The sequence below is a fragment of the Rissa tridactyla genome, chromosome 8 (assembly GCF_028500815.1).
Source record: "Rissa tridactyla isolate bRisTri1 chromosome 8, bRisTri1.patW.cur.20221130, whole genome shotgun sequence".
NCBI classification, from domain to species: Eukaryota; Metazoa; Chordata; class Aves; order Charadriiformes; family Laridae; genus Rissa; species Rissa tridactyla.
Window position 1 is genome coordinate 45,603,881 of NC_071473.1, and position 27,475 is coordinate 45,631,355.

A 27,475-nucleotide genomic window follows, 5' to 3' on the forward strand; every position below is an offset into this window, starting at 1 on the left:
CTGGATCTATGCAGATACAGTGCAAGACGATTTCTACTTGCCTCAAATTATAATGGCAACAAGGTCTTAAAATAGCTACTTAACTAAATCAAGGACACTTTGCTTGGTTGTGTTTTGGGCTCTTCTTTGGTTTTTTTTTTTTTTTTTTTTTTGGTATGGGGCATCTTTTGGGGGTTTGAAATGTTCCAGACATTGTCCAGTACTTTGTCCCTGACGCCAACCGCATTCGTGTGAGACCGAAAGGGGATTAACTTGTGAACTTTTAAAAATCAGAACTTAAATGAGAGGCAAATCTAGGCCACAGCTCATTGTGGGAACCGTTTCTTAAGCAATTAAAGCGAGAAGAAATTCCTCGCAGCCTTTTTCCTTAAAGCAGCTTTCTGAAGGATTTAAGGAGGACTAGTGTCCGGTCCATCAAGAAAGATTTAAACTGCACAGTGATATAGAAAATCTCCACTTGCTCTTATTTAAAGGGGCACTATCACCATTTCCATAAGACCCTTGACATTGTTTCTTTAATCTTGTTTATAAACTTAAACAGATTTAAAAAGTTTTTTTTTTCTCTTCCCTGCCTCCTTTTTTTTTTCCATGAATTCATTGAAAATATATTTGATGCAGTATTTGAAAAGAGACCCAAACAGGCTCACTTATAAGGATTTTCTGTTACTAAAAAGTCTCAAGCCACAGCTTGCGACATTTCTCCTTTTGCTCTTGGAGGTTTGGAGGAAAGCGAGATTAGTGGGAAGAGGAATTTATATTTTTTTCCCGTGGGGTCAACTATGCAATAAAAGTTCCTTTCTCCCCAAATTAGGAGGACACAAAGCACCTTTTCCCCCGCAAAATCGACTCAGACTTTCATCCAATGTTTGTGGTTTGGCACATTTTCCCTTGGCTGAGAGCAGAATTATACCCTAAGCAGCCTCCTGCAATGTCAGGTTTCTTTCTTTTATTCCCTCCCTTGTCTTTCTTTGCCCCACTATACTTGTGCTTTCTCCTTCAGTCTTGGCTGTTGTGGCTGGTTCCTACCCATATTTAGAGGACAGCCAGTATTTCTTACAGTTTTTCCAATTTGAGCTACTCGGCAAGGTTTTCTGCACAGCATTAAAAAAAACCAAAAACCTGCTAACCTTATTCCAGGAAAACCAGTTGTTCCCCCTTAAGTCTTAAAAAGAAGGGAAAAAAAAAGAAAAAGAAAAGAAAAAAAAAAAAGCAAGTGAACACCTTGGAGTCACCAAAGCTTTTGGTGCTTATAGCTAATTAATAGCCCTAATGATATTTTTCCAAGTCCATGAATACATTATGTTTGCAATCCAAAAAGGCGTTAGCCCCATTCAAGGGTACTTCAACATCTGCTCATTTAAGGGCAATTAATCATTTTGATATATGGTTTAAAATTGACTGCTTCCAAGGGACTTTTTTTTTTTGACAAGAATAACAAAGCAATTTGCCAGGAGCCATCTTCTGGACATGTTATTAGCAGAGCCTTCATCTTAAAGAGGGTTTAAAAAAAATCCTCAGATTTAGGTACCTGCTTTAAAGGGAACCCAACACCTTCTCTCTCCCGCTTGCTTTCTTACACCTCCTCCAATTCCTCATCTCGCCTTTCATTCCTCTGACAAGAGTTAGAAATCTCTTCCATCTTCCACCTAAAGTTTGCACCTTGATGGCAGAGGCATGTGGGTTTATAATTTTGCCTCTGGAGGAGAAGGTGAGCTGAATATCACAAAATACGGAGCAAGCTCAGCTCCTCCTCCCGTTTCCGCTCGTCCTTAATTGTGATAATAACTGGTTTTATGTGTTTGCGTAAAAATGCTTCATATTCCCTCATTGACCTCAACCCTTTCCCAAAAGCAGCCGAGGGAATTTTATTCTTTTTTTGCTATTAACTGCAGTTTGTAACTGTAATAAGCCGCTCCTTAGTTTAGCCTATTTTAAAAAAAATACCTGTAAGGAATCAAATCTACCAAGAGTATTAGGTGAAAACAGCCAAAGAGATCAATTTTTTCAGCCTCTGGTTCCTGGTAAAAGTGTTAGCTGGGAGAATGTAAAGGGGAAGTCTCTCCCGTGCAGGGAATTTAAAGTATAGTTATGACGGGCAGATCTACTTAGTTATTTATTCAGTGAATCCCAGCTGTGTTCCGAGCCTCCTGCCAAACCGGGGGCCTTTTCTAGCCCAGGAGCTGCAGATGAAGCGAGAAACAGGAGGGCATCCAGGGCAAAAAAAGAGATAAGCGGGAAAGGTTGATAAGAAAAGGCAAATAAATAGAGGAGCGACGTGCCCAGCACCACCTGCGGCGCCGGGGCAGAGCTGGGGAGAGATGCCCCGCTCGGTTGTGTCCCTGCCCTCCCGGGAGCGACGGCCTTCGGGGTCCCACGGGGACACCCCGCGCCTGGACTGCTCTGTGGCAAAGGCACAGGTGGTTTTCTTCCTTTCTTTTCGCAGGCGGGCTCGAAAGAATCAGCGAAACAGAAATTTTGCAATAATATATCAGCAATGTTCCTATTTTGTTGAAAATGTTATTAATTTTCTTTGCCGACCTTGTGCGCCAAAAATTCCCTGTGTGTTAACACCCAGGTTGGATTCAGAGCCCTTTATCCGGGGCTCTCCCTGGGTCTGGGACCGTCCAGTGCCCAACCTGCTCCTTGTCCTCATCCAATTTTTATCCACCAGTCTAAGGTCAGGAGAAATGTCATCATTTGCTTAAAAAATTGTTATTTAAATGAATGAGGTTGGTTTAAAAAATGTCTCCCTTACAGAAAATTTTGATTTTGATCAGGAGTTTGAAGCCACTCTCAAAATAACTGAATAGCCTGAAAAAAAAAAAAAAAAGGCCAACAAGGGAAGAAATGTGGGTGGTTCTGATTCCCCTCCACTGCTGTGATGTACTGCAGTTGCAGTTTGGGTACGAGACATCTCCTTTCCTCTCTGAGGATGGAGCGCTGTGGGCAGATGACATCTCCCAGGTCACGCAGGAGAGACAGCATGAATGGGAGGTTGGACCATTAACCACCACATGGCCAAAAAGACCTCTGGTAGCTTCTTGGTTTTGACATCTTCTGAGAAGAACGCTCATCCTCCCCTATGAGGCTTGAGTAAGGACAATCCAGACCCTTTGCCTTCATATTTTGCTGAGAATCTGTTTTCCAGAAAAATACGATGAAACACCTGAAAACATCCCACTGTTCAGTCAGGTCCATGGTTCAGGAGGGCTTGAGCACAGGCTGAAGGTTCAGCCCCTCTTCTGCTGCCAGAGGAGGAACTGGGGAAGACCGATTTGCCCAGTTCCTTTGTGAAGGGTAGAAAATGTGGGTTTGTTTTTTTGCGGCCATCTCTCCCGTGGATTAATTTAGGGGGAAATAATCTCTTGGGGCTTTACAACGGTCATACTGAAACACGGCGTGAACGAATCCACTCATCTGTCTTCACAGACATCCTTTATGGCCTGCGTCCGCCTGTAATTTTAATATTCGCCACACTTGTTGGACGCATGGTGGGATGCTGCCTCTCCTCTGACAGGCATTTCTTTGCCAGAAGAGCCTTTCCTCGTTTCTTGGAGAGGTGGGGACCTCTCCATGTAGCTGCTGCGTTCCAATTTGTTATTTACACCCTGATGGGACTCATCGAAAGAAACGTGGGTTTGGAGGGAGGCTGTGATAGGGATGTTACAGCTCCTGGAGCCGGTTCTGCAGCTCCTGGAGTGCTGGAAACGTTCTTCAAGCAGAACAGAAACTCCAGAAAGTTGCTTAAATTCAGGTCTTGCCTATGGGCTTGGCATGGAGGATCTCCGCTTTTTCTGGCTAGAGCCCCATCCTGCGCGCGTGGCAGAGGAAACTCAGTCTCTGCTTTGCTTGCCTTTGCAGCACCCCATGATTCAGGCAGCTGCCATCAGCTTTGGGGGTTTGGGCTTATATTTAAGAGGACAAGGTAAATCCATAAGAGGAACTGTTTTATCTGGGAATGACACGATGCACCTACTGGTGGGGGTACAGGTCGTGTAAGAAGTTTGAGGCAATGAAGGTGTTTCTGACCCTGATTTTCCCGAACCCTTAAGCCCCTGTCCCAGCCCTCCGTTTCCTTATCTGAGCCCTAACTCTGTACCGTGGGATGATCCGAATCCAACATCGCCGTCTGCTGTGGTTTTTCCTTCAGAGCACTGATTCTGCTTATCCTTGGGATGGAGATTGGTCTTGCAGCTTGGTTGCATCTAAGTGCGGACCCTATATATATATATGTATCTCAATATACCCAATGTATATTGAGAGGTGGGTTATGCCAACGTCCCCGTCACTGGGGAGCTTTGCCATTGGGACTAAAGATTTGGCCCTTACCTAACACATCAGACCCAGAACTGGATCTCACCAACCATCTTTTCAGAAAGAAGTCCCAATATTGGTCTCGTGGACACCATTGCAAGCTCTGCCTGTCCTGGCAGCGAGGCTGGGCGCAGTTCAGCTCTGTTTCGCTGGTGTAAATACAAAGTAATTTATTCAAAAGTGATGATATTTATCTAGATTTACATCATTTAGTACTAAGTTCGGTCCTTCGGTAACGGATGCTCAAATGCATGACTGCATTTATTTTGTACCTACCTCTGAGCAAAATGATAGATATGTTTCCTGGGGGATAAAATCCATCTCCCAGGCACAAAGCCGGGCTAGCCGTGTTTTCCGCAGGAGAAATGTCAAGGACACGAGAGGGTTGGTGGAAACCAACTCTCCCTCCCAGATCAGGAGCGTGGCCCGGTGGCCACCTCCACCAGCATTTGTGCAATAGTGGCTCCAGCCCTTCCCTTGCGTTTCAAGCACCTGGAGGAAGCGTTTCAACCCAATTTCCCTGCACTCGTCCTCGCTGTGGGGACGCATTGGCTGCAGGCACCAGCCAAGCTGACCCACCACGATGCCATCTCCTGTGCCACCCCACCGCTGCAGTGGGTTTCTCCGAGGGGACAAGAGAGGAGGGGGAAGGGCAAATGAGCCCCGCTTAGTTTTGGGTAACACATGACATGAAATATGTTAGGTAAACACCTTATTAGTAATGATTTGTCACCCCTCTGCCTCTCTCAGCTGCATGTAACTCTATCTCCAGACTATTATAGTATCAAATATATTTTACAAGAGTTTTACCTACAGGTGACTTGCTCTTTATTACTGAATGTAGGCAAAATCAATACTTTAGTAACTAGAAGATCATTTATTTTGCTTTTTGAAACATTTTTCAACAGTGGGAGGGCAGCTAAACCCCGCGAAGCTATGATTAAGAACCGCAAGCTCTACCTTCCTTTCCTTCTCCCTCTCCTAACCCATTTACTGACTTAAATAGGTAATTTCCAAACCCAGAACATCATCCTGAACAGCCACTGCTGGTGTGCTGTTTTCTTTCTTTTTTTTTTTTTTCTTCCCTTGCAGACAGATAATTCTTTAAACTTGGGTAATTTCAAGGGGGAATCAACTTAATATAAATGTACCTGTCACTGGTTGAAATAGAGGCAGATTCTGGCCTTTCAATAAGGCCACTTCTGCAGTCCCACACTGGGGAAAAATCAAAAATTGCTGGGAACTGATAATGCATTCCTCCAGCTCCGCAGCCCTGATGGAGTTCAGTCAGGCCAAATACCCCGGCTGCTTTTATGCGTTTATTTTACCTTCTGATTTGTTTTGAAGGTCATATGATGCAAAGATGTTGGAGGGAAAACGTTTGTTGTTTAAGGAGGTTTGTCCCTAAGTCACAGCGCTCTGCTGCCGGTGAGTGCCCTGCAAGGAAAGGAAAATGCTACGAGGCTGGCGCAGAGGAGAGAAAGGCTTTTGCCTCTTGTCCCCAACCACAAAGGTTTTGTTATCCTGCAGGTTTACGATTCCTCTCGCAGTAGCTGATAGAGAACTTTATCAATAGCGAAACAATTTCAGGGAGCTGCAATGTCCACGTGTTACGATGCTTCGGAGGATGGACTCATAGGGAGCCAACAAGAGACATTGCTCTAGCTGCGGAGGCGAGGGCTGCTTGGATGAAAACTCAGCCTTCAGATGTGCAAGAAACAGGTGACATCTGTCCTCCACATCAGCCTGGGGTTTTATTCACCCTCCCGTGAGCTGAGGGGAAGGGCATTCCTCCATGCCGCGGTGGGGAGGAGCAGCTGGGTGCTGGCAAGCGCTGGGAGGAAAGGCCTTCCTCCAGAGAAGAAGCTCTTCAAGTGTCTTTTGGCTGCCATGAGATGCACTTCCCACCCATCCCACCACCTCTGGACACTCTGCAAACTGCTGGTCTAACGGCACCTTGTAACATGACCACTTTGGGGTCGGCCAGTCCACCCAGGGTCATGTCCCCGTCTCATTCTCCTTTCCAACATCAGGAGCAGGACACCAGCTTTAAGGAGCTTCCAAGTGCATAGGGTATTATCTGCATGTCCCAGTTTGTGAGATGCTGCTGAGACTTTGTACCTGTGTTTCATCCCAAAACAAGGAAGGAAAAGCCTTGGGTCTCTTCCCAGCTTGCACATCTGAAGGAAGCGAAAGGAAGCAGAAGGGCTTGCTATGGGAACTGACGGATGATTTTTGTGTCTGACCCCAAATATACCATCCTTTCGGGGGTAAATGTGGACTAAAATATCACCATTGGAAAAAATTAGAAAGAGAGGTGGGTCCGGTTTTTGGGTTGGTCCACTCTGAATTTTAATATTTGGGATTATTTCAGTTGTTGCAAAACGTGTGTTTACAAGTCAAGAAAAAGAAAATTAAATAGCATTTCCCACCGGAGTATTGCTGTCGGAGAGCTGTATTTCTGCTGTGTGGGCCCACAACGATGTGGTGTTTATGGGAGACTGCCTCTCTCAGAAGGCATTGTGCCTATATCTACTTGACTTTCTTGACGCATCACGGGAACCTGCATGACTTGCCGTCCAACACTGGAAATGCAGCCCGTCTAGAAAGCAGGAGTTGCAGGAGAAGAGGTAATTTGGGCTGCAAAGCCCTAAACACAACAGAGACACGTGGAAATTCATGTTTCATTTTCCTATGACAGCGCAACGGAAAAGCCAAAACAGATTTTCAGAGCACTGAAATGTTATTCTTTTCCCCTAAAAAATTTAAATGCCGTGACTTTTTCAAGAGTACTTCTTCCACCCTCCACAACTGCTATTCTACAGGAAACGAAATCTCCAGTTTCTTTAACTCTAATTAGGACTGAAAAAGTGTCAAAACAGATGGATTTCCCTTGCTACAAGGGCTGTGGGTATCGAGGTGCAACCCTGTGTCCCCCAGAATAAATAAAAAGCAAGGGGACGTGCATAAATTGCCACAGGATGGAAATAAGTTGTCTGTCAGGAGTTTTGTTGGATTTGAGTTGGGGTTTGGTTTCTTTCCTGCCATTCGCTCCTGCTTGTGAAACGATCTTGTCACACAGGAGGGGTTGGCAAGTGCAAAGCCCCTTTGTGTTTTGATTTGGGTAGGGGTAAATCTCTCACACCCAGAAAACCTCAGGGGTTTGGAGGTTCTCCTTCTCCTGCTGAAAAAAACCCAGGCTGTCTCCTAATGCTTGGAAAGCCTGAGGGCAGGGAAATGATGTGCCGTCACCACTTTGGTGCTTGATCTTGATTTCTTTCTATTTTATTTGAAGCTGTTTTGCCAGGATATCGTCACATGGGGCTTTTCCACTTTTTCTGTATCGTCTCAGACTCATGGCAGAGCTGGCTGTGGCTGGTGGGGACATCTCATTGGCACATGCCAAGATTTAACTGTTTCCCAAAGATGGGAAGGCTGAGGACTGCCAGCCCCTTACATGGTTGGTCGGTGTTTGAATAAATTAGATGCTCTTGATTAAATGGTCTTGATTAGATGCTGGATGCTGGCATGTCTGGAGCAACGCCGTGACTTCTTCTCATAGGGTTTGCCGATGATGGCCCAAGTTTTTCCTGGGAGAAATGCTGCCCAAGCCACACCGAGGTCTTACCTTCCCTTCACCTTTCTCTTGGTCATCCCAGATAAATTTTGCTCATTCTGGAGAAAAATCACCATCGGGAGGCTGGGAGGTGGCGTTTCAGGCGGTCTCACCCCCTCCGCTCCACCATCCACCGTTCCCACTAGAGGTCTGGCCATCTCGCATTCACAACGTGTCCGGCAAAGTTTGTGTCAGGGGGTTTAAACTTTAGATTTGTGTGACCAAGGAATTCCCAATTCTGTTGCATGTGTTCCCCTGTCTCTCCCTCTCCCCCCCGTCTTTCTCTTGGCTGTGAAACAGCACAAGGAGACTCTTTGTATGCTCCTAATCCTGAAGCAACACAGCTTTAGCAACATCCAGGGATAAAAGCACCATCAAACCACAACTTTATGGGGGCAAATCTCCTCTAATCCCTCGCTTTAGCTAAACAAAGCTTCTTGCCCTAATCCGCTATCGCTTTAAAAAAAAAAAAAGCTCAGATTTTGTTTTTAGTAAGAAGATGATCCAAAGGACTAATTTTAAGAGAGACTAACCAACTCTGACAGCTTTTAAAATAGACGACAAGAAAATAGATGCAAACTTCCCTCTCAATTCAAGGGTTTTCAGGCTATGCAATAAGAGAAATATCCAGGGTTTAACTGCTTTCCTTTAAGCTCACTCTTATTGTATTAAATGCTCTGACCAACTCAGATTCAAATCGCCAGGCCTAAATGCCATTTGATCTTTAAAAAGAGAGTTAAAAAGTGTGCATATTATTCCCAGGAAGGCAGTCCAAGGAAAATCAATTATCATAAACAAGGATTATATTACACACACAGTCAATATGGAAAAACAAACACGATGCTGATAATGGGCTGTTGAAGTGAGTCACATCTGAAGCCACTTTGACTGCATTAATGGTAGTTCTTTATTAATTTAAGGATGGGTGTGTGTAAGTACAGTAGCAAGGAGTAATCGAGCTTTTAAACAGTCAGGCCAAGCTTTCACTCCCAACCCGAACCAAATCTTGACTTTTTCTTCCTTTTTCAAATTTTCCTTCTTGCAGAAGGCAGGAGAAGCGTTACAGCTTGGCTTGGGGGCTTCAGCGTGTGTGTGGCTTAGTGCTGCTTGGCTTCAGATGTGGGAAAACGTCGGGCCTGAGGGAATCACGGGGAACTGCTGCGGTCCCCGGGGAACCCCACTGGTTTGGGTCTCAGCAGTGAGGTGGTCGGTGCCCATCTCACCTCCCCATGGGTGCTGCGGGGAACCCGGGAAACCCATTGATTTCTTCTTCTGGTTTATACCCCTACACTTGGCAGGGTGGGGGTTTTTGGGTTTCTTTCAGCTGTCTAGCCTGGCAGCGATCAATCTGCCTGGAGGGTAAGGGGGATGAAGAGTGGGGTTGTTACCGCGTCATGGTTTCATCCTTACTCATGCTTTGCTCTGTAGGAGCAGGAGAAATCTGCACCCACATTTTTCCATCACGTCTTATGCAGCCTGAACACCTTGCTGATGCGAGGGGGGGAACATTACCACGGCTTTGACCCCTCGGTGCACCTGGGCAGGGAGGGAGGGAGGGATGGACAGGGTTGTCCACTGGCCCGCTCCCATGCTGTGACCCTGAGCAAGGATGGGACCTTTTCTCATCACTGATCCTTCCTTCAAGCTGGCTGGGGAGCAGCAAAAAAACCAAACCAGTATTTCTGTCCCCAGGGGAATTCCAGCACTTTGAAATGTGGTTTGGTGCAAATCTCACTGGGAAATCAAAATTATCTGCGGATAATTTGGGTGTCGTGACGTCAAAGGACGTGAGTAAATACCGAGTACGGCACGAACATGGTGTTAAATAAAAACGAAGCTGCGGGAATATCTTGACATAGCATAAAAGTAGAAGTTAAATAAAGTGAGGAAACTCCCCCCCACGTGGAAACTTGCTGAAATGAAGCACTTTTGATGCTCAGCGCGCTGAGAGAGTCTGGGCAGATTCTTTGGATATTTTCCCATTACGGAAGGTTGTCGAGCGCGACATGTTTTCGCCACGTGTTGGCTGATCACAGTCAGATGGGGAGCGGTTCTGCCTGAGATGTTCGGAGCATCCCCCATGGACCCAGCTCAGGAGGGATGTCCCAAACCCCTCCTTGCTACTGCTCATCCCACCCTGCACTGACAGCCACAGACCCCATTTCACCTTTGAGGAAACCCACTGATGACCTCCAAGATGCTCTACCTGGTGGTACCTTGTGCTGGCATCGCACCCCACCGGGCACACCTGACCCACTGTGCATCTGTGAGAAGGACATGTTCTCCCGCGGCCCCCGGCTGCCCGGCTGCGGGAGCTTTGTCCTCAACCAGGGAGACGTGTATAATCTTTGGCTAAGCTCCCCCGAGACCCCCAGCTTCCCTTGCTCAGCCACACTGAAAGGGCCCTTTTGAAGTCTGCCCGGCGTTGCGGGGTGTGTTTGCCCGTGGAGGGCGCATGAAGCCGGTAAACACCATTTCTGGATGAAAATCTCCGAAGTCCATATCCTTTCAGCCTCAAAGTTTCCCTTTCTCATTGACCTGTGCCCAGAAGTGACTCCTGATTTGAATAGCAAATAGTAGCTGTCTTTCCCTCCGCAGCTAAGCTGTTTTCTTTTCTTCCTCCCAAAGCGAGGTGGGATCTTTTCATTACACCCTTCAGAGTGGCCGTGCTGCTGCGGAGGGGAAGGGAAGGCAGCAGAGACGGCCAGTGCCGAGTGGAGACCCTCTCTTGGCTCATGCAAGGAGCCTTTGGTGGACCCGTTTTTTCCTCTGCAGGCCCAGGCAACGGTGGTTTTCCACCAGGTAATGATGACCCTGCAGAAGTGTCGTGGCTCAGGGCTGGGACTTTTTTGGAAGCAGCCTTTGGTTTGGCCAGCACGGCATCGGACCACTCAGCAACGGGTTGATTTTACAGCATCTCTCTCGTGTCACCCGCTGATTTTGTTGTATATTCAGCACCAGACATGGAACAGGGAAACCCCAGTGGAGGAGGAGTATGATCAGTGGGAAGCTTTATTACTTTGAACCCCAGAGCATCCCCAGAGCAAACACACACTGTCCCCAGCCCATGCTTCAGGACAGGGATGAACCAGTGGGTTGGGGCTAGCAGCCCATGATCAGGTCCAGGAGATCAAGCGTCAGGTGGGACGAAGCTTTTGAAAGGCGAGAACTGGATATTTCTTTTCCAATATGCGTCTCCTCCCTGTTGGCCTTTGGGAAAGCTGTGATTGTCACACGCCCCGGGGGATGGGGGGGACAGCCCTGAGGCTGGGGGCTCTGCCTTTCCCAAAAATGCCACGGGAAGTTAGCAGGTAAAAGGGGCTCGCGAGAGCTTGGCTGAGAGTTGTGGAGGTGATGGGATGTTTTCTGTCCCCCTGATGGAGCAGCCTGGGAGAGTTTCCACAGGTCACTGGTGCTTTGCCTTTTCAGTGCTCTTCCACTGCAGCAGGACAATAGGGAAAGCGCCTTCATTTGCTTTTGTGCTAATGAAGTCAAACAAGCATCAGGGAATTTGCACTGGGGCTCTGTCTTAGGGGTTTGATCTGTGTTAAAAAAAAAAAAAAAAAGACGTTTCTTTGGGTAAAGCTTATCCCAAAAAGCATTTGGTGGGCTGAGGGCATCTCCTTTGTTTTCAGAAGTTGTGTAGTGACTGAGAGTGGAGGATTTTTGTCCCTAGATTTAGATTTGAAACCGTATTTTTACCCTGTTCAGGGAGAAGTGGTGGGATATGGGAATACCTGGTTTGAGCTCATTGCTGGTAATCAATTTGTTCGCTGAAAAATAAATTGCAAAACCCTACAGCCTGGCTGGCAATCCCATTTGTCCTCCACCCTTAAATCTCTAGGTCCAGGACTCATATGATGGTGCTAGACTCTCCTCTTTGACTTTTAATCGAGCTGCAGAAAGGGACATATGTATAATTTTAGAAATCTGAAAACCAGCAAGGAAAAGTGTGATATTTCGCTTTATTTTTCTTTCTTATATCTTGACTGAAAAGCCCAAGCTAAGGACAAAGGCACTGAACAACCTGGTGGGAACATTTTGAGGTTTAATGCAATTATTCAGCATGCTGAGATATTTTGTAAGACTGTAAAATCCATTCCTTTGTTGTCTATATGAACCTGGCTGAAATCTATGGAGTTCACTGTATCACTACTACTGCGATATCACTTCCATTTTTTACCCTAACGAAGCGACTGGGAGCAGAATTTCAGCCCCAGGTTCTGAGTCTGGAGCCCAGAGCATCCAGCTCTCTTCTTCAGTCTTTTCTACTCTCTATTGCTTTTCTTAACATTTGATGTGAATAGCTCATAAAAAACCCAGCAAAAAGCAAGCAAGCAGCAAACCCAAACATGTCCCCATTGCAGCAAATGCTGGAAGAAATAAATTTAGCTGAAAAATCCCTGTCTTGGTTTTTTGTTATATTTCTTTCTCTTGGATAAGGCAGAAGAAGGGGGAAAAATTAAAATCCCTTGGTTGCAAAAATGCCTTCAGTCAAGTTCTCTCTCTTACTGACAGCTCAGTTCCAGCTACAGGAGTCTTAATGATATTTTGGCCATAATGCCAAGAGAAGCAAGAAAGCCCCTTCAGACACCGGGAGCTTTCACCCGACTGGAGCAGTAAGTAGACAGCTGAAACGTATCTTTGAACTCAGGCAGGAAAATATAGTTTGTTGTGGTGTCCCTCCTCCTCCACGCATGCATCTCGCTGCACCGGCACAGCGGGTGCTGGTGGCACGTGTGCCCAGTGGCTCGGGGCTGTCCCCCCAAGGAGCAGTTTGGAAGGGAGGATGCAGGCTTGGTGCTAGCAGGTTCTCCTCTCGCCAGGGTGTCTCCTTCACCTGGCCTGGAGGTGTGTTGGTAGGACACAGCAGGGGGTGCCTTTGGCCTTTTTAATTGTATGGGTTGTGCAGGTGTCCCCATGGCTGCAAACCTCACTCTGGTCACCAGCAACATGCATTTACAAAGGTTCTCACGGGAGGAAAGAGGCTGGATTTCCTCTGGTCAGCAACCAGTGTCACTGGTGCCTGTCCCAGCAGGCTGTGACACCTTATGGTCTTAAACATTAGAGGTTTGTATTAAATTAAGATTGACCCGGGGGAGCGGGATCTGCTAGACACTCTTAAGTGTGAGTCTTCCAGGGCCTCCAGCTCCCCACTGGTCCAGGTGGACTTGTCTCCTGCCCTACAGCTTGGGTCAACCTCGCTAATTTCTCGGCAGACTCAGATTTGTGTCTGGCCAATGTGGCTGATCTCGTATCCCAGATTTTGGAGTCAGGGACTTATACTCCTTTTTACTGATGCTGACACTAAACCTCCAGGCCGTTTCTGATGGCAGCCCTAAGGCAATACAGGATTGTCCTCGCAGATGTCCAGTCTTGTGGGGACAAAGGTAAAGGGCATCGCTGTGGGGACTGTGTGGTCCCCACTGCACCTCTGCCCTAAGAGGATCTCAGAGACATCCACTCCTCTGCCCACCCCTCCCTTGTGTCCTTCTCGGGGTTGAAGGCAACCCCAAGCAGCCTGGGAAAGATGCTTAGAAGTGATATCCTGGTGCTTCCTGATGCTGCCCTGCGGCTGCAGGGCGCTGTCTCACCCGTGCTGGGTTTGGCAGCGGACTGGGATGCTCAGTTAATAGCCCATCCATAGAGGTGAAGCCCCAGTCCAAAGAAGAGAATATTGTACTCCCAAGGCTTTGGGTGGGCAGTGAAAGTAATTTTCGAAAATGATCTTTTACCCCTTAATCAAAGTCTTTATCCGTATGTTTTAGTTGCCTTTAAACCCCAGCTGGAACCGTTTGCAGCTCGCTCTCGGCTATTGGCTGATCCTAAGTAATAAGCACTAATGTTTGAGCTTCAAAATCACTTGCAAAGTTGCAGCCTGGTAAAACCATCTGGTTGAAATCTGTCAGTATTTATTATCCACTGGAAGTTTCTCTCTGGGCAGCTCTCATGCTGTCTTTCGTTATCATGGAGAGCTGATCATACTAAACTAATTACAGGGAATAGCTGCCGACAAGTTCCTCTTTAATCTGAGATCTTTTTTTTTTTTCTTTTTTTTTGAATAAGAATTAGGTAATTCTCTAAGGCCTCCATTTTGGAAACTCCCTGGCAGCAGTTGTTAGCTAGGTTAAAATATTTACAAATCCGTATATCTTCTGTTGCTCCCGTTAGGAATGAATAAGCAGGGATTTGTGAGTTGGGTCAAATTCACCATTGTTTTAGAGGCCCTGCGTATTGTTCCCATGTACTGCTTACACCACGTGGGGTGGATAAGAGGGGTTTTCACACATTCAAGCTTGCCAAGTCAATTTTTCTTAGTCAGTGTTAGGTGGCCTTTAAATCAACATGATTTGTTTCCCATCCCTGGACTTGGACACACCAAGAGAGTGCCAGTCTGGTTTGTAGGAGCGATGAGACAAGGCTTTCCAAGCTGCTAATGCTTTTTTGGCGCCAGGTGGTGAACTGAAAACAGACTGGGCAAACTGGTCCCTGCCCGCATCCTTAAAGGCACCTGCGGGTGGGGCAGCCTGCAGGGCCAAGGTCGGGCAGCTCGGGTGAACCTCCTCATCGGGAGGTTCATGCCCCTGTGGTAAACGGCAAATGGACTGGAAGGAGCTCACGAGACCTGGGGACAGATGGCTTCGGCTCTGCCTCCCTGTTTCTCTTGCTTCAGTTTCCCTGGAGCTACGGACAGTCCCTTACGGGGAGATAGGAGGGAAAATTCGATGTCTGGAGGGTTGGAGTCCTTTTGCTTTGGATGACACTTTTTTTGCATTGTTACCTGGCTACATCCAAAGTTTGGAGGATGCAGGCCCATCCTTTTCCATTGCTTTCAACAGTCTAACGTTACATCTTCTGTCCGCATTCTGCTGTGAGACCTGGATAGCAGCTTCTCTGCCATGACAGGTTAACTTCTCACTTGGATTTTCCCTCCCATGTGGATTTACAGGAGATGAAGAGTTTGCTTCTTAATGTTTATAAAGCCTGGCGAGGTCATTGCTTTCCAATTACCCCCATACTTTAAACATTATTTTCCTGTAATATGATGTAATTTATAGCTTGAGCTTACTGCCAGGTCCCTAGGATGTAACTTGGTATGACTGCCTCCATCCACTCAAACAGGAGCAACTGGAGTCCTTCCCTTAGGGCTTACTCAAATACACTATATTTAATAAGAGTTAATCCCTTTAACACAGTTGCTGGCCTTGCCTTTTAAAATTGGATTAAGACTGGTGCACTATAGAGAGTTTTTAATGCCAATGAACTCAACCTGTTCTAGAAAATGGAAGTTGTAAACACGGTACGGATGCTAAGATCAGCCTAACCCTAGGAATTGGCCTGGGGAAGAGCTGCACAATGGCCTTTGTCACACCTGTAACTCGGCAGGACCAGAAGGCAAATCTGCAGACAGAAGGGTGAGGCTATGAGGGGTTGGGCTCATTCTCTGCCGCTCTCTCAGAGGCACGGTTAAATGGCAGCTGGGCAGAGAAAACACTTCCAGTGCAAGCGTCCTGAAGAGGAAAAGCACCGGCACCGAAGAAGTCAAGCCCTAGAAGTGATCTTAGGACTGAATAAAACTGTTGCAGATCTGAATTATTACAGGAAAGGAAAAGCGAAGCAAATGCATCGCGTGTGTGGTGACTGACAAAAGGTCGTGGGACCCGTGGGTTAAAAAGATCAGCACAAGGAATAAAGGAATAGCTCTCATTCTCCTAGAAATGGCTTTGAGAAAAAAATCCTAAGCTCCATCCTTTTGTGTTAATTTTCTAAAAAGTTTAGACATTATTTTATCCTACATACAGGGATAAAATGTTTAACCTGTAAATTTTAAATGTAAGTATGTATTCAGGCTTGCGCTTGAAGGGATAAACGAAGCTTTAGCCCTTACTTTTCACTCAGCCTGGGTTCCTGAACTCTGATTTACTCCCCTCCGCAGCGCTCAAGTTTTCCACCTGACCTCTTCCTCAAAGCAACGAAGAAAAAGAACTAAATGATTGTATACGTGCCCGGATCTCAGATGCAAATGCAAACAACGGGGCAGGAGGGAGGCTGTCCCGTGGACAACACCCAGACTCCATGACACAGCCGGGACTCGTGCACGGGGCTGGGCTCCCGGTACCCTGAGCAAGCCTGTACCGATGGGCAGCTGGGACTTGGCCTGATTTATTTCCTCCATACCTTTCATGCTATTTCTAATGTCCTTTACTTTCCAAAGCAGTAAGAGGAGAGAGGTGTTTGCTTAGCCTTCTCCGTTTGCCCCATCATTTGTAATACGAAGCCGAAAAATTAAACCCAGGATATCTCTAGCCTACTGATAGGCATTGGCAATCTCGGATTCCTTCCCCCTAAATGGAAGGGGCAGTTCATTGATACGAGCAATCGCCGGACTGCAGTGGCATTTGGATGGGGGGACGGGGAGGGAAAAGGAGTAAACAGACCCGGGGAACTCCAGCTTGACATAAAAAACAACATGATGGATAGTCCACAGTGACCATTGGCTCCAGTGGCTGGAGGACAAGAGAGGAAAAAAAAAAAAGCAAGCAAGAAAAAAAAAAAAAAAAACGAGGACAAGCAATCTGCAACCAGCCTAGGAAGATTACTGCCATAAAAGCAATGCTGGAAGGGGCTAGTTATCAAGTGGAAAACAAGAAAGTACAACTAGCTCCCCAGTCACCAGATTTAGGGTACTCTGGTTGGAAGGTTCATACTCTGGTGGGCCATTAGAGCAGAAACAGAAATGGATGCAGTAATCCAGAACATATTGAGTCTCTAGGTTACCATGAAATATAATGCAGGGAGAAATGAATTATTTTCCAAGGGAAGCTGTAGAAAGCACATATATAGACTTTTTTTTATTGGAACTGTGTTATCAACAGTCTCTCTTAATAGTCGAAAACAGCTTCTTATGTTTTTTATAGAGTTTTAAAGATCCCTCTGGACATGTCTGGAGGGGCTGGACGGGGGGAGCTGCAGGCAGAGGAGGGAGCGGGGAAGAGGAGAAGGGAGGTAAGTGCCGTCAGAGTGAGCACGGCGCTGATTTCCTTGGGCTGGCTCAGCATTTGGATCCAGTGCTGCATTATTTTAATTTTGCTTCATTTCTTACACAGAAACATGTCGTCTTGGTTATATGTGGAGCCTACCTGGCCTGGGTGCTTTCCTTTGCAAGAGAGTGAACGAGCATGTCTTCAAAAAATAGATGGAGATCAAAAAATGTGCCTTAATACTGTTTCTACCCAGCCTGGAGTACCCACAGGGGATGGTAGAAAAGCAGCTGGAGGAGCCCATGGAGAGCTAAGCTCCTCCTGACTTTGGAGGTTCAGGTGCATCTCCTTGTTCTCCTAAGCTCACATTTAAAGACTGAAACAATCTCATGAAATCACTCTCATGGCATTGATGGGACTTAAATGTTTGGGAGTGAAAATATTAAGGCAGATCTAGGAGGTTTTGATGGGTTTTTCCATGCACAAAGAGCAGTTTTATACCTTAACGTCTGTGTCAGTTTCTAATATTAACACCTCGTGAAAAGAGCTGCTGCTGATGACACGAAGTTGTCGTAAAATGAAATCTTGAGATTATAAAAATATTGTGTAGTTAGGTTTCCTTTGCCTTGCCATCCGACTTCTGAGGCTCTGCCCTGTGTGTGTGCCGTGTTTGCAAGGTGTTTTGGCAACCATGGGTAAAACAAAGAGGAAAGGGATGGAGAAGGAGAAGGAGAAGGAGAAGGAGAAGGAGAAGGAGAAGGAGAAGGAGAAGGAGAAGGAGAAGGAGAAGGAGAAGGAAGGGGTAGACCTCAAGGAAGCTGAACTCCCTGGCTTGTAGAAGCTGAGGTTTGAAGAGATCAGAGACAGGGATTCAAATTGTGAGAGCTCACAGCAGAGATTTTTAGTCACACCAGAGTCCTTCTAAGAAAAAATAAAATGCTGAATTCCCATGATGGAGAGAACACACAAGAGCATGAGCATCACTTTGCTTTGCAACAGCCTGCCTGTGTCCGGAACTGGGCAGCAGCCTCTAGAAGCAGCCTCTGAAATGTAAAAACTGCTGCATGCAGGAACCAATCCACTGGCCAACAGTGCAGGGATATTGTCTTCAAACCACAAAGTTGGACTATTTGGAGTAGAAGAGAAAAAAAAGAAGAATCAGTCTAAACCTCAGAGATTCCTTGAAAAAAATGAATTATCTCAGTCAGAAAACATGCGTGATATCCTCTGCCCACCTAACGTCACTGTGTTGTCTTCTCCCTGTTGCTCCACAAAGTTGTTCAGCAGAAGAGCTCATAGCTGCAGTTTTTACTCTGCTTCAATATTTTTTTTAAAAAAGTACCTATCTTAATAGATTTCTTAAGGTCCAGCTGATGCTATACCCAATATATAGAATAGGATAGGATAGGATAGGATAGGATAGGATAGAATAGAATAGAATAGAATAGAATAGAATAGAATAGAATAGAATAGAATAGAATAGAATAGAATAGAATATGCCAGGGCTGCAAATAGATTCTCACTTCAGCCCTCTATGGAGAGATGCTAATGGCAGGATGGGCTAATATATACAAAGTGAATTTTACACCAAATACAGAACAAAGTGATTTCAGAGACCCAGGCACTGATCTGGCATACCTTGCAGTTTAAATTACCATTTATTTTTTTTAATAGCCAAACAGAGAGGTGCTTATCATTCCCCTCTTGGGTCATTCCCCTGCCGACACACAGCCCTCTACACCAGCTCCTGCCCTGAGAACCTGCCTGCCGCCCTACTGATGGATGGGGGCCCTGGCAAAAGCCCATTAGGAAGCTGTGGGACACGGATGCCACAGCGTGGTGGGCTGAATGGGTGGGCGGGTGGCTGTGCTGTCTTCCCCGAGGGAAGGGGGCTTCTCCAGCTGCCGGGTATCCAGAGGAACAGAGATCCCAGCGTGGCACGTGCTGGAATTTCTTTCTTCCTGTGCCAGTTTCCAGGTCTTGTGGGAGCATTTGGGGTGGCGGTAGGGGCAGATTGGCACAGATTTATATGCCAGGCTTGTCTCTAGCTCTGATTCTGCTGTTCCGCCTGGGCTTCCTTCATTTAGAGTCCTTTGTTACAAAATGTAATGGATATCGCCCTAGGAGCCGTTTTCAATTGCTCGTGACGACGTAAGAAACAATTAGGCAAAGCATATTTTTGTTTATATCCTCACTGCCTCCTTTCCTCGGAGAGATTTAGAGATCCCTGGCTGGTCGGGTTATTAAAATGTTGCTCTTGGAGGCAGGATCTGAATGAATCTCGCAGGGTGGATTGGGGTCGCGGCTCCCCCCGGGCTGGGTAGGGTTTGGAGAAGAAAGGTAAAGGGGGAAACTGGAATTGAAAATAACAAAAGAAATGGCAATCCGAAGAATTTAATTTTTTTTCTTTGCTTCAAAAAGGTTTCCAAAGCCACCCTAAGGGCAGTTTGTAGACTGGTATTGTTTTACTTACAAAACCTGCATTGGGCACTTCAAACTGTGCCAGGCTTTGACCTGGGACTGAAATCCATATTTCAGTGCTTGTTGCTGCTCAGCCAGAGCCGTTTGGCAGACGATCCAGGCAAGGGTGGGAAAAGCGATGGCGTGGGAGAAAGGGGAGGCAATGCTGGTCCCCAAGCTGCTGGCTGGCGATGCTCAGGGAAGCTCCTGGCTTGGGTTGTCCCTCCCAAGCTGGGCTGAAGGCTGACTGCAGTGGGATGTGCCTGGACATGGGATCCTGAGCAAGTCTGGTGTGTGTTGTGGAGATACAGAAAGGGATTGAGAGAGAGGAGGCATCCTTCTGCCTCTCTTAGTCCCTCAAGAAATGCTGATGGTAAATGTGGGCTGCCTTGTGTCCTGTGTTGTTTGGTCTGGGATGAAAAAGGATGCTTTCAGCTCAGATACCCAGCAGGAAAGGTTATCAGCCAGGTCCTGAACCCAGTGGGAGCCCAAAAGGGAGAAACCAAAAGGAAGAGGTGCTGTTGAATGGGAGGGAGAAAGGGGAGAAAGCCCCACAAGCTACTTGGGAGAGAAGTGACAGAAGGTGACAAACGCCTGTGACAGCATTGAGATATGAGTCTGTGTCTGAGTGCAAGGATGGGGCTGATGCTGGGGCCTCTGAGCATGTGATCCCATGAGCTGCTCCATGCTGGGGCTTTCCAGAGAGAAGCCAAGATGCAAAGATCGCTGTCAAGTGGGCTGTGAGGACACCAAGCTTGAACTGACCAGGCAGATCACTCCATCCTATTCCCGACACGGGATTGATCTGCACTGGATGTTACTGTATGGCCTGTCTCCTTCAAAATGGGTTCAAAATAATGGGGTTGCTGTGGTCATCCTTTGGGAAGAGGGCTCTCCATCTATTAGATGTGTTGCTGTTTTTGCCTGGGAATGGACCCTGCTTATAAACACAAAACCAGCTGAAAGCAGCCAATGCCAGCGGTGAAATACTCTTGCTATCTGCAGGCAGACACGATGCGGCCCCATGCCCCCATTAGGGAGGGCAGGCCCCTTCGTCAGCTTAACGAGCCCAGCGATCTGCATGCAAACAAGGGCGGGCGGGTGGCGGGGGGTTGGGGGGGAGCATTCATCACTGCAGAATAGGGCTTGGAGATGCTCACAACACATGGCTTGTCCTTGGGAAATTGTAGCCCGAGGATAACATAGTATTCGGACCTTCATCTGGCACAGGGAATAAACTGGAAGCTGCCTTCCTCAGTCATTTCAAATAAATCTCAGTTACTGATACAAAAGGCTCTCAGGGGGTCATTGATAAACCTCAGTGTGAAACCCAAACAGCACAGCTACCTCCTGGTGAGGAAGGAGCAGGTTTAGAATGGGTTAATTAGAAAGATAATGAGCTAACAAGGCTTCATTTCTGTTCAGTGGCTCAATGAGGAATTCATTAGAAAGGCTTAATCTAACTGAACAATCCCGGGGCTTAGAGAGATTGCCCATTGATTGCCAGCCCAAACTGTTTATTTACAGGTTTTTGCTGGCTGAAAGGTCTCATTCCTTTATTTCTAAGGCCATTCGGATGTGCCATAAGGAGACGTGTGTCCCCAGCAAAAAGCAGTGGCAATAAAAATCTGGCAGTAAAGCCAGATGGGAAGTAAAAACGGATCGATGTTCCCAGTAATGCCAACCATCTCATTCCCAGCTGAGGATGGGGCCAGGGGAGTTTATATGTAGGGTTTGAGTGCTACTGGAAAGCGAGGAGAAATGAGATATCAGGAGAGAAAAAAAAATGGAGCACAAATGCCATGTAAGTGGGGAGAGGGGCTGATCCCTCCAGGCTTTTCTCTGTTTCTCACTTCACAGCATAAAATGGATGTCATTTTGAAAGTCTTCCAGGGGCTTTCAAACACCCTGGGGAACTTTCCCATCTTGGGAGTGTGAGGTGCCTCCACAGGGTCAGGGAGAAGCCAGGGATGTGCCACTGGAAGAAATCTTGGAATTAAATCTCTGCAGACACATCCCCTTTCCTCTTAGCCCTCTAGCAGCTCCGCTTCTCTCCCTTCACCAGCATTTAAGGCAGAAGGTGGGACTTTGCGCTGGAATGGCTGAGGGATGGACACCTTTCCCACCACAGGACATGAGTCTCCAGCACATCTGGCATCGGTGAGATCCACTTCAGCCCTTTGTGTGTCCCCATGGTCTGGTTTTCATGTTTTTACAAACTGAATCAATGCTGGGCTGGGTTGCACGGAAGTCCCAGGAGGATTTCCTTGTTGAGATCAGCCTCTGGTAGTACCTGTCTCCTGAGAACTGACAGTTTGGTAAAATTTCAAGTCAAAACCTCTGTTAATGCACCCTTTTGGTGATCTGGCCCTGTTTCAGAGGGTTTTCCTTCACGATTATGCTGGGCTGCTGTTTGTTTTTTTTTCATAGGGAAGCAAAGCTGTGCGATCTGCTCCTGGAGACTAAACCAATGTGGTTCGCGTCCAGGAAACTTGAAACAGAACTTCCATCAAAATGCAATTGTGAAGTCATGAGTTTCTTCATGACCTCACCCACCCAGAGAATCATAGAAGCATAGAATGGTTACAGTTGGAAGGGACCTTAACATCACCTAGTTCCAACCCCCCTGCCGTGGGCAGGGACACCTCCCACTAGACTTAGACACTGCCACCACCATCTAATGGTGCTTTTTAGCGACATGTGACGGGACTATATTTAGTGGGAAAATTACTGTCCTGGACAAGGGGGCAGGCTTTCTAAGGAGAGACAGCACCTTTGATAAGGCCATCTGCTATCGTCAGAAAAATGGTCAGGATGATGAGCGCAGACACGAGTGAGGGTGAGGGCTGGAGGCTTTCAAAGATCCCTTGGGCATCTTCCAGTGGTGTAAAAGTGAAAAAAACCCAGAGTGCCTTTAAATAAAATGGAGACCGATAGCCGATCTGCCGCGAGTCTTTGTAACCTCTCTGTGGTCGGTGAACACGACCTGTCGATCAGAACCATTACGTTTGCACCAGTGAATGAGGCTGGTGGTAATTTCTAGATGGAGTACGTTAGAGTCACATTATATTTGCTGAGCTCTTTAAAATCTTGCTAGATTAATAGCCTTTAAAAAAAAAATATCTATCTTAGTGCCACATTAACCACAGGCCACAGTGTATTAACTGACAAAACTCAAATTGTTCTTTAATATTCCTAAAGCTGGTGTTAAGCACAATAAGAACAATTTTCACTTTCAATAAGAATCTGACCCTGGATTTGCCCTCTGCCCTGACCTGGGTCTTTCTCTACAACCATGAGGGACCATGTGGAGTCGTTCTGTGCTCCCTTGAAATGATGATAATTAAAAAGCATTTGCTTTCAGATTTTAATTCCATCTGATTATCCCTTCCCCTTTGGTCTCTCTCCCCTCCTGGACGTGCAACTGGACTTTCAATATTTTTTTTTCTGCATTGTCACGGAATTCCTCTGTTCTTCTGGTGAATCACAGCACACGGCAGTCCAGCTTTTATTTGCTGTTATATTGGACTTCCTGGGGTTTGTTTATGGGAGAGAGAAGCAACACAGCCCACTACTCAGTGGGTTATTCTGCTGATGTTCTTGCTGGCAGCATGCAAATTAGTGGCTGTCTTTCACCTCGGTTTTCTCGTGCTGTAAATTCTGAATAGCAATACCTGTCTGGTAAGCATTAAGTGAGGTTTTAACGAGGTAATATTAATTCGAATTACAATGAAGGCTATGTCAAAAGTTGGAAAAAATTAAGAATAAGTAGCTGGGTTTTTTCCCCCCCCATACAACGTGTTATTAAAAGGAAGAGATTCGTATGTCTCTGGTGCTGATACCTGGATATTTATGTGGTCAGCCTCAATGCCCACAGTTAGTGCTTCCCGGTGATTTGCAAAGGATAGGAAACCTCATGCTGCAGGGTTTAAACTGACCTCCAGGTGTTCGGATATTGCTGTGTAGTCACGGACCATTTGCCATGGAGCAGTGTTATTGTACCTTCTGCTGAAGTCGCTGGTGCTAGTTCCTGGCTGGGATCAGAGATGCAAGCCAGAATATGGTAACTCCTGGCTACCTAAAACTGCAACCAAGAGGGGAGTATTTGGAGGGAATAATCAACCACATATAATGGAGGAGACCTGCAGAAACCCAAACGCCACCAGTTACACGTTCTTGTTTAACAAAACTTCTTCTCCAGCACCATGTTGGCTTGGGAAGCAGTCGTCTTCCTCCCTCCCTTCCCTCCTGTCTCTGCCAGCCGTGTCGAGCACTGAGGCACCGCTGTTATCTCAGTGACCAAAACAATGAAGCTTAAAAATGCTCACCTCCTTTGCATTTTGGGGTTTTTTTTGTTTGTTTTGTTTTTTTGCTTTGCTTTTTTTTTGAGGACAGATTTCAGCCGGGATCAATTGGCTGATCAGCATGGGGGGACGGCGCGGCAGAAACTTCTAAGCCAGTCCAAGAAGTGGCTGGGCCTCCCAGATTTAGAGCAACTGAGGAAATCAGGGCATCTTCTTCTGGCGAGGAAATTTTTCTCTCCTATTTGGAATAAAAGCAGCTGTTACGCATCTTGGGTACCGATCCCCCAGAAAAGCCGAGTGGGAGAAAAAGGACTTGTAGCATCTGATTTGTTTTCCGAACCGACTGGCAAATTTTCACGCTTCAAAAATAGGTACAGAATGCAGAGATTTGCAAATAGGCCAAAGAAAAAAGAGGAAAATAACTTAATTTGCTGATTTATTCAGAGCAGAGCAAACACGCAGCTCTATTGTCAATTTGGACAGCTTCTGTAAGGAAGGAAAACACTCAGATTTCAGCATTTCTGACAGTCTACTTCTTTAAAGTCCTTTAAAATCCTGCACCCAGAGCTCCCCTAAGAGTAAGACTATGTAATTCACTACCTGCACCCACTGTTGCCCGTGTGTGTTTTATGGTTTTGGCTGCTGCGGTATAAAATCAGCACGTGGGTAGATTTTATTTTCCTCGATCAGAGGACTTGGTAATGCTGCACTGGCGCAATACTGCAAAATATTTATTAGCTCAGAGAAGACCGTGGGAAGAATTGTTGAAAGCAGAAATGACGTTCCGAACGTGCGGTTTTTCTTTGCTCTTGATTTTCGGTACCTGCTCTTGCAGGGAAATAATTGGGGGGGGTGGGGGGGGGGGTGGAAGGAGAAAAGCGCATTGTCTCTGTGTTTCCCATGCATTGTTCCCTATGAAAGCATCTCCCTGCAACCTTTACCTTCTGTTCAGACGGCCTCAGCCTGCGAAGAGAGAATGGCAGATTTGCGCTTTCTAAGCTCCAGATGGGGCTCCTTTCTTCTTCCTCTGTAAGTTAATGGTGTCTTGCTGAGACCAACTGGGCATGTAAAGATTTGGGCAAAACTCACAGCAGTGGTCTCATAACCTCAAGGCTCCACCGTCTCATCCCAATGTGACGGCCGGTCCCCAGCGGAGCTTGCCTGTGGCTCTGATGTGGTGCCAAAGGAGATGGGGAAGGTTATGTTGATTACATCTGTTTACTAATGGTTAAATAAATTAAAAGGCCATTGCAGACCACCAGCAGGCCAGGGTGCCGCAGCCCCTGCTTTCTGCACGAGGTCCCGTTCGCAGTCTGGTATTGCTTTCTGTGTGTCAACATTGCCAGGGTGACTCTGCTTTGGTCAGGATGAGTCTTTGCAAATAAAAATAGATGAGATATGAGTTTCTTCCTTCTGGCAACACCAACCACCTCAGCCAGATCCTCTCATCAGACCAGGGTCATGTCAGCAGGGTCAGTGGGCTGTGCTGATTTGCACCAGAAGGCAGGTGGATCGGCTCCTTCCTCGCCCACATCCTATGCTAAAGGCGAAGATGGGAAGAAACATTTGTGGGATCCCCTCTAAGACCTTGGTAAGCCATGGAGGAGCCTGCAGGAGGATTTTGTACTTTGTTGTCACTGTTGGCACAGCTTGGGATGGGTCTGTCCTCGATTGTGGTCCCGGTTTGCTGGGCTGTGTGTAAACTCACTGCAAGGGATAGTCACTGTCCTGAAGAAAATGTAGTCTTAATAAATGGGAGGAGAAATGAGGCAACAAGAGAAGTGCCCACAGTGGCAGGAGGCTGGGGAAGTGCTGGGAAGAGCATGCGGTTTCCACTCAGGAGTCTGATCCGACACTGCCACGCCAGCCCAGCAGGACCCTGATGGAAGGAGGCCTGGAGGGTAAGGAAGACTAAGTGGCCTGATAGGGCTTCTCTGCCTCTAATTTCTTTGATTCTCTGAGCTAAGCCATCAGATCCCTATTTGAGGATTTTTTCATAATTCATTCCTAAGCAGCCAGATTACTAGCCATATGGACAAAGGATACTAGAGAAAGATTATTAAGATTATTAAACAAGATTATTTTCAACGTTGGAGCAGAAGTCGTGATCAGTGGGGAAGGCTTGAGATTTTCCTCACTCCTCTCGCATGCTGAGACGGTTCCTAGTGCTTCTTCACTTCACTTAGGAGGGCTCACAAGGTCTTGTGCCTTTCAGTAGGTACCCTGGGTGCCTCTAGAAACACTCGTAGCTCTCCTGGTCCTTGGGGGTGTGCCGGTGTCCCATAAGACCTTGTTGACCAAGGTGAAAAATTCATCCCAACTGTGTAAAGAAAGTGCTTGCCTGGTATTTCAGGGAAGGAACATATCAGTGAAGCAAATGTCTGAAGAAGAGCTGGAACAAATGGCAGAAATTGAGGCCAAGGTGTTTCTCGGGGACTCTGCTCATCTTGTTTTCTCTCCGTTGCTGTATGCTGTTGGGAAAGGAGGCAGAGGCACAGTGAATAGCCTGGTTTGTCTGTCCATGTGTGTGCAGCCTCTATACGGGAAGGGATCAAACCTTTTTTTCTGTTGACCTGCTCCAGCTGGACAAGTTTCCGTCCTGTTAATACCGCTGCCTGGTTTCCTTTGCTGGGGGAAGGATATAGGCCCATGAATTCATCAACGCAACAGCGTGTCAGAATTGAATTTCTCTGGACTACGCGAGGGCTGGTAGTTGTACATGAATTAAGAACCACACAGTCATCCTGCCAGAACACCTGCAGATCCCTTTTGTAAGAAGGCTTCGATCTGCTGAACTTGCTGGAGTCATCTTGTGGCCACCAGTGCCTGCCCTGGGCTTCCTGGTGCTCACACTCAATACCCACATGACTTAGGAAGTGAATGAAACAGCAGATGCTTTCAGGGTAGAGAGCTGGTGGCCACCAGGCAAAAAGACAAGGGCTTCCATACTGCTACTCACTCAACCTGATGTCGGAGCTGCCAGTGTTTTATGGAACAGAGGTGTGTAATCTGTTCTGGAGACTGGAAAATCTCAGTGTGGCTGATAGTGGGTGCTACCTGTCAGGTAGCACCCACTGTCAGGTACATAGTGGGTGCTACATCATCAATGATGATGAAAGGGATGTACCCAAGAGTTACGATTTACCCATGCATCACTGTGTGTACGTGGGGAAATGATGAGTCCCATTTGCTCTGATGGACACTGGTGTTGGAGGAAACTCTTCTGTGACAATTATCCTGAGAGGCACTCTCATCTCTGTCTGCTCACTCTTTTGGAGAGACTATCTCTCTTCTCTCACATCATCCATCACTATATTTGTGATGTCATGAGCGTATCCAGCTCTGTAGCAACAGAAGAACAGAGCACAGCACTGAACCGACAGAGGAGCTGCTGGGGTAGGGAAGCCCCTGGGAAGGCTCGGCCGCAAGTCACTACAGAGAGACTTGCAGAGGTACCAGGCACAGATGTTATTTTTGGTATAAGTGTTCTTGTTTCAAGTTTTTTCAGGTGTGAAGTTTCCCTGTTTGACAGCCCATCAATCACATTGGGGGACACCATTAATAAATCTGTCCATGCTTCTCCCTTGAGCTTGAAGAAAGAAAAACTCCAACTGTTAACAATTATTATAGAAAATTAACTCCATGGCTTTAAACAAAGTCTCATTGCAGGTTATTTTTACACCATAAGGAGGGGAAAAAAAATCATCTTAAGAACTGCAATGATATGAATTTAAATTTCTTTGTGAAGCACAGATACCAGACAAAAATTTAGCCCTGGAAGTAGAGGCAAGTCCAATGGC